This window comes from Tasmannia lanceolata, unplaced genomic scaffold (assembly GCF_043159265.1).
Source record: "Tasmannia lanceolata isolate RefF3 unplaced genomic scaffold, GAP_Taslan_0.1 ptg000001l, whole genome shotgun sequence".
Classification (NCBI taxonomy): domain Eukaryota; kingdom Viridiplantae; phylum Streptophyta; class Magnoliopsida; order Canellales; family Winteraceae; genus Tasmannia; species Tasmannia lanceolata.
In genome coordinates, this window is record NW_027518678.1 from 7,841,763 (window position 1) to 7,849,732 (window position 7,970).

Below are 7,970 nucleotides of genomic sequence, written 5' to 3' on the forward strand. Positions count from 1 at the left end.
CGAGATGAATTGAGTGAGTTATGGTCAATCAATCGGAGTTAGGTCTGTAAAATGCTTGACCAAAGCGCGAGTATAACTATTTCCATCATAACTCTCAAAATACTTGGAGTTTTTCGTCTCCGTTTCTTCCTTTTTAAACTACACTTCGACACCTTTGAAATGGAACAAATTTCAATGAATTCCTAGTTGAATTGAGTGAATCATGGTCAATCAATCGGAGGTAGGTCTGTAAAATGCTAGACCAAAGCGCGAGTCTAACTATTTCCATCATAACTCTCAAAATACTTGGAGTTTTTCGTCTCCGTTTCTTCCTTTTTAAACTACACTTCGACACCTTTGAAATGGAACAAATTTCAATGAATTCCGAGTTGAATTGAGTGAGTCATGGTCAATCAATCAAAGGTAGGTCTGTAAAATGCTAGATCAAAGCGCGAGTCTAACTATTTCCATCATAACTCTCAAAATACTTGGAGTTTTTCGTCTCCGTTTCTTCCGTTTTAAACTACACTTCGACACCTTCGAAATGGAACAAATTACAATTGATTCCGAGTTGAATTGAGTGAGTCATGGTCAATCAATCGGAGGTAGATCTGTAAAATGCTAGACCAAAGCGCTAGTCTAAGTATTTCCATCATAACTCTCAAAATACTTCGAGTTTTTCGTCTCTGTTTCTTCCGTTTTGAACTACACTTCGACACCTTCGAAATGGAATAAATTTCAATGAATTCCGAGTTGAATTGAGTGAGTTATGGTCAATCAATCGGAGGTAGGTCTGTAAAATGCTAGACCAAAGCGCGAGTCTAACTATTTCCATCATAACTCTCAAAATACTTGGAGTTTTTCGTCTCCGTTTCTTCCTTTTTAAACTACAGTTCGACACCTTTGAAACGGAACAAATTTCAATGAATTCCGAGTTGAATTGAGTGAGTCATGGTCAATTAATCGGAGTTAGGTCTGTAAAATGCTAGACCAAAGCGCGAGTCTAACTATTTCCATCATAACTCTTATAATACTTGGAGTTTTTCATCACCGTTTCTTCCGTTTTAAACTACACTTTGACACCTTCGAAATGGAACCAATTTCAATGAATTTCGAGTTGAATTGAGTGAGTCATGCTCAATCAATCGGAGGTAGGTCTGTAAAATGCTAGACCAAAGCGCGAGTCTAACTATTTCCATCATAACTCTCAAAATACTTGGAGTTTTTCGTCTCCGTTTCTTCGTTTTTAAACTACACTTCGACACCTTTGAAATGGAACAAATTTCAATGAATTCCGAGTTGAATTGAGTGAGTTATGGTCAATCAATCGGAGTTAGGTCCGTAAAATGCTAGACCAGAGCGCGAGTCAAACTATTTCCATCATAACTCTCAAAATACTTGGAGTTTTTCATCTCCGTTTCTTCCGTTTTAAACTACACTTCGACACCTTCGAAAGGGAATAAATTTCAATGAATTCCGAGTTGAATTGAGTGAGTCTTGGTCAATCAATCGAAGGTAGGTCTGTAAAATGCTAGATCAAAGCGCGAGTCTAACTATTTCCATCATAACTCTCAAAATACTTGGAGTTTTTCTCTCCATTTTTCCGTTTTAAACTACTCTTCGACACCTTCGAAATGGAACAAATTTCAATGAATTCCGAGTTAAATTTAGTGAGTTATGGTCAATCAATCGGAGGTAGGTTTCTAAACCACTAGACTAAAGCGCGAGTGTAACTATTTCCACCATAACTCTCAAAATACATGTTGGTTTTCATCTCCGTTTATTCCGTTTTAAACTACACTTCGACACCTTCGAAAGGGAATAAATTCAAATGAATTATGTGTTGAATTGAGTGAGTCTTGGTCAATCAATCGGAGGTAGGTTTGTAAAATGCTAGACCAAAGCGCGAGTCTAACTATTTCCATCATAACTCTCAAAATACTTGGAGTTTTTCGTCTCCGTTTCTTCCTTTTTAAACTACACTTCGACACCTTTGAAATGGAACAAATTTCAATGAATTCCGAGTTGAATTGAGTGAGTCATGCTCAATCAATCGGAGGTAGGTCTGTAAAATGCTAGACCAAAGCGCGAGTCTAACTATTTCCATCATAACTCTCAAAATACTTGGAGTTTTTCGTCTCCGTTTCTTCCTTTTTAAACTACACTTCGACACCTTTGAAACGGAACAAATTTCAATGAATTCCGAGTTTAATTGAGTGAGTCATGGTCAATTAATCGGAGTTAGGTCTGTAAAATGCTAGACTAAAGCGTGAGTCTAACTATTTCCATCATAACTCTTATAATACTTGGAGTTTTTCATCACCGTTTCTTCCGTTTTAAACTACACTTTGACACCTTCGAAATGGAACCAATTTCAATGAATTTCGAGTTGAATTGAGTGAGTCATGCTCAATCAATCGGAGGTAGGTCTGTAAAATGCTAGACCAAAGCGCGAGTCTAACTATTTCCATCATAACTCTCAAAATACTTGGAGTTTTTCGTCTCCGTTTCTTCCTTTTTAAACTACACTTCGACACCTTTGAAGTGGAACAAATTTCAATGAATTCCGAGTTGAATTGAGTGAGTTATGGTCAATCAATCGGAGTTAGGTCCGTAAAATGCTAGACAAGAGCGCGAGTCAAACTATTTCCATCATAACTCTCAAAATACTTGGAGTTTTTCATCTCCGTTTCTTCCGTTTTAAACTACACTTCGACACCTTCGAAAGGGAATAAATTTCAATGAATTCCGAGTTGAATTGAGTGAGTCTTGGTCAATCAATCGAAGGTAGGTCTGTAAAATGCTAGATCAAAGCGCGAGTCTAACTATTTCCATCATAACTCTCAAAATACTTGGAGTTTTTCTCTCCATTTTTCCGTTTTAAACTACTCTTCGACACCTTCGAAATGGAACAAATTTCAATGAATTCCGAGTTAAATTTAGTGAGTTATGGTCAATCAATCGGAGGTAGGTTTCTAAACCACTAGACTAAAGCGCGAGTGTAACTATTTCCACCATAACTCTCAAAATACATGGTGGTTTTCATCTCCGTTTATTCCGTTTTAAACTACACTTCGACACCTTCGAAAGGGAATAAATTCAAATGAATTATGTGTTGAATTGAGTGAGTCTTGGTCAATCAATCGGAGTTAGGTCTGTAAAATGCTTGACCAAAGCGCGAGTCTAACTATTTCCATCATAACTCTCAAAATACTTGGAGTTTTTCGTCTCCGTTTCTTCCTTTTTAAACTACTCTTCGACACCTTCGAAAGGGAATAAATTTCAATGAATTCCGAGTTGAATTGAGTGAGTCTTGGTCAATCAATCAAAGGTAGGTCTGTAAAATGCTAGATCAAAGCGCGAGTCTAACTATTTCCATCATAACTCTCAAAATACTTGGAGTTTTTCTCTCAATTTTTCCGTTTTAAACTACTCTTCGACACCTTCGAAATGGAACAAATTTCAATGAATTCCGAGTAAAATTTAGTGAGTTATGGTCAATCAATCGGAGGTAGGTTTCTAAACCGCTAGACCAAAGCGCGAGTGTAACTATTTCCACCATAACTCTCAAAATACATGGTGGTTTTCATCTCCGTTTATTCCGTTTTAAACTACACTTCGACACCTTCGAAAGGGAATAAATTCAAATGAATTTTGTGTTGAATTGAGTGAGTCATGGTCAATCAATCGGAGGTAGGTCTGTAAAATGCTAGACCAAAGCGCGAGTCTAACTATTTCCATCATAACTCTCAAAATACTTGGAGTTTTTCGTCTCCGTTTCTTCCGTTTTAAACTACACTTCGACACCTTCGAAATGGAATAAATTTCAATGAATTCCGAGTTGAATTGAGTGAGTTATGGTCAATCAAATGGAGTTAGGTCTGTAAAATGCTAGACCAAAGCGCGAGTCAAACTATTTCCATCATAACTCTTATAATACTTGGAGTTTTTCATCACCGTTTCTTCCGTTTTAAACTACACTTTGACACCTTCGAAATGGAACAAATTTCAATGAATTCCGAGTTGAATTGAGTGAGTCATGCTCAATCAATCGGAGGTAGGTCTGTAAAATGCTAGACCAAAGCGCGAGTCTAACTATTTCCATCATAACTCTCAAAATACTTGGAGTTTTTCGTCTCCGTTTCTTCCTTTTTAAACTACACTTCGACACCTTTGAAATGGAACAAATTTCAATGAATTCCGAGTTGAATTGAGTGAGTCATGGTCAATCAATCGGAGGTAGGTCTGTAAAATGCTAGACCAAAGCGCGAGTCTAACTATTTCCATCATAACTCTCACAATACTTGGAGTTTTTCGTCTCCGTTTCTTCCGTTTTAAACTACTCTTCGACACCTTCGAAATGGAACAAATTTCAATGAATCCCGAGTTGAATTGAGTGAGTCATGGTCAATCAATCGGAGGTAGGTCTGTAAAATGCTAGACCAAAGCGCGAGTCTAACTATTTCCATCATAACTCTCAAAATACTTGGAGTTTTTCGTCTCCGTTTCTTCCGTTTTAAACTACAATTCGACACCGTGGAAATGGAATAAATTTCAATGAATTCCGAGATGAATTGAGTGAGTTATGGTCAATCAATCGGAGTTAGGTCTGTAAAATGCTTGACCAAAGCGCGAGTCTAACTATTTCCATCATAACTCTCAAAATACTTGGAGTTTTTCGTCTCCGTTTCTTCCTTTTTAAACTACACTTCGACACCTTTGAAATTGAACAAATTTCAATGAATTCCGAGTTGAATTGAGTGAGTCATGGTCAATCAATCGGAGGTAGGTCTATAAAATGCTAGATCAAAGCGCGAGTCTAACTATTTCCATCATAACTCTCAAAATACTTGGAGTTTTTCATCTCCCTTTCTTCCGTTTTAAACTATACTTCGACACCTTCGAAATGGAATAAATTTCAATGAATTCCGAATTGAATTGAGTGAGTTATGGTCAATCAATCGGAGTTAGGCCCGTAAAATGCTAGACCACAGCGCGAGTCAAACTATTTCCATCATAACTCTCAAAATACTTGGAGTTTTTCATCTCCGTTTCTTCCGTTTTAAACTACACTTCGACACCTTCGAAAGGGAATAAATTTCAATGAATTCCGAGTTGAATTGACTGAGTCTTGGTCAATCAATCGAAGGTAGGTCTGTAAAATGCTAGATCAAAGCGCGAGTCTAACTATTTCCATCATAACTCTCAAAATACTTGGAATTTTTCTCTCCATTTTTCCGTTTTAAACTACTCTTCGACACCTTCGAAATGGAACAAATTTCAATGAATTCCGAGTTAAATTTAGTGAGTTATGGTCAATCAATCGGAGTTAGGTTTCTAAACCACTAGACTAAAGCGCGAGTTTAACTATTTCCACCATAACTCTCAAAATACAAGGTGGTTTTCATCTCCGTTTATTCCGTTTTAAACTACACTTCGACACCTTCGAAAGGGAATAAATTCAAATGAATTATGTGTTGAATTGAGTGAGTCTTGGTCAATCAATCGGAGGTAGGTTTGTAAAATGCTAGACCAAAGCGCGAGTCTAACTATTTCCATCATAACTCTCAAAATACTTGGAGTTTTTCATCTCCGTTTCTTCCGTTTTAAACTATACTTCGACACCTTCGAAATGGAATAATTTTCAATGAATTTCGAGTTGAATTGAGTGAGTTATGGTCAATCAATCGGAGTTAGGTCTGTAAAATGCTAGACCAAAGCGCGAGTCTAACTATTTCCATCATAACTCTCAAAATACTTGGGGTTTTTCGTCTCCGTTTCTTCCGTTTTAAACTACACTTCGACACCTTCGAAATGGAATAAATTTCAATGAATTCCGAGTTGAATTGAGTGAGTTATGGTCAATCAATCGGAGTTAGGTCTGTAAAATGCTAGACCAAAGCGCGAGTTAAACTATTACCATCATAACTCTTATAATACTTGGAGTTTTTCATCACCGTTTCTTCCGTTTTAAACTACACTTTGACACCTTCGAAATGGAACAAATTTCAATGAATTCCGAGTTGAATTGAGTGAGTCATGCTCAATCAATCGGAGGTAGGTCTGTAAAATGCTAGACCAAAGCGCGAGTCTAACTATTTCCATCATAACTCTCAAAATACTTGGAGTTTTTCGTCTCCGTTTCTTCCGTTTTAAACTACACTTCGACACCTTCGAAATGGAATAAATTTCAATGAATTCCGAGTTGAATTGAGTGAGTTATGGTCAATCAATCGGAGTTAGGTCTGTAAAATGCTAGACCAAAGCGCGAGTTACTCTATTACAATCATAACTCTTATAATACTTGGAGTTTTTCATCACCGTTTCTTCCGTTTTAAACTACACTTTGACACCTTCGAAATGGAACAAATTTCAATGAATTCCGAGTTGAATTGAGTGAGTCATGCTCAATCAATCGGAGGTAGGTCTGTAAAATGCTAGACCAAAGCGCGAGTCTAACTATTTCCATCATAACTCTCAAAATACTTGGAGTTTTTCGTCTCCGTTTCTTCCTTTTTAAACTACACTTCGACACCTTTGAAATGGAACAAATTTCAATGAATTCCGAGTTGAATTTAGTGAGTCATGGTCAATCAATCGGAGGTAGGTCTGTAAAATGCTAGACCAAAGTGCGAGTCTAACTATTTCCATCATAACTCTCAAAATACTTGGAGTTTTTCATCTCCGTTTCTTCCGTTTTAAACTACTCTTCGACACCTTCGAAATGGAACAAATTTCAATGAATCCCGAGTTGAATTTAGTGAGTCATGGTCAATCAATCGGAGGTAGGTCTGTAAAATGCTAGACCAAAGCGCGAGTCTAACTATTTCCATCATAACTCTCAAAATACTTGGAGTTTTTCGTCTCCGTTTCTTCCGTTTTAAACTACAATTCGACACCTTGGAAATGGAATAAATTTCAATGAATTCCGAGATGAATTGAGTGAGTTATGGTCAATCAATCGGAGTTAGGTCTGTAAAATGCTTGACCAAAGCGCGAGTATAACTATTTCCATCATAACTCTCAAAATACTTGGAGTTTTTCGTCTCCGTTTCTTCCTTTTTAACCTACACTTCGACACCTTTGAAATGGAACAAATTTCAATGAATTCCGAGTTGAATTGAGTGAGTCATGGTCAATCAATCGGAGGTAGGTCTGTAAAATGCTAGACCAAAGCGCGAGTCTAACTATTTCCATCATAACTCTCAAAATACTTGGAGTTTTTCGTCTCCGTTTCTTCCTTTTTAAACTACACTTCGACACCTTTGAAATGGAATAAATTTCAATGAATTCCGAGATGAATTGAGTGAGTTATGGTCAATCAATCGGAGTTAGGTCTGTAAAATGCTTGACCAAAGCGCGAGTCTAACTATTTCCATCATAACTCTCAAAATACTTGGAGTTTTTCATCTCCGTTTCTTCCGTTTTAAACTATACTTCGACACCTTCGAAATTGAATAAATTTCAATGAATTCCGAGTTGAATTGAGTGAGTTATGGTCAATCAATCGGAGTTAGGTCCGTAAAATGCTAGACCAAAGCGCGAGTCAAACTATTTCCATCATAACTCTCAAAATACTTGGAGTTTTTCATCTCCGTTTCTTCCGTTTTAAACTATACTTCGACACCTTCGAAATTGAATAAATTTTAATGAATTCCGAGTTGAATTGAGTGAGTTATGGTCAATCAATCGGAGTTAGGTCCGTAAAATGCTAGACCAAAGCGCGAGTCAAACTATTTCCATCATAACTCTCAAAATACTTGGAGTTTTTCATCTCCGTTTCTTCCGTTTTTAACTACACTTCGACACCTTCGAAAGGGAATAAATTTCAATGAATTCCGAGTTGAATTGAGTGAGTCTTGGTCAATCAATCGAAGGTAGGTCTGTAAAATGCTAGATCAAAGCGCGAGTCTAACTATTTCCATCATAACTCTCAAAATACTTGGAGTTTTTCTCTCCATTTTTCCGTTTTAAACTACTCTTCGACACCT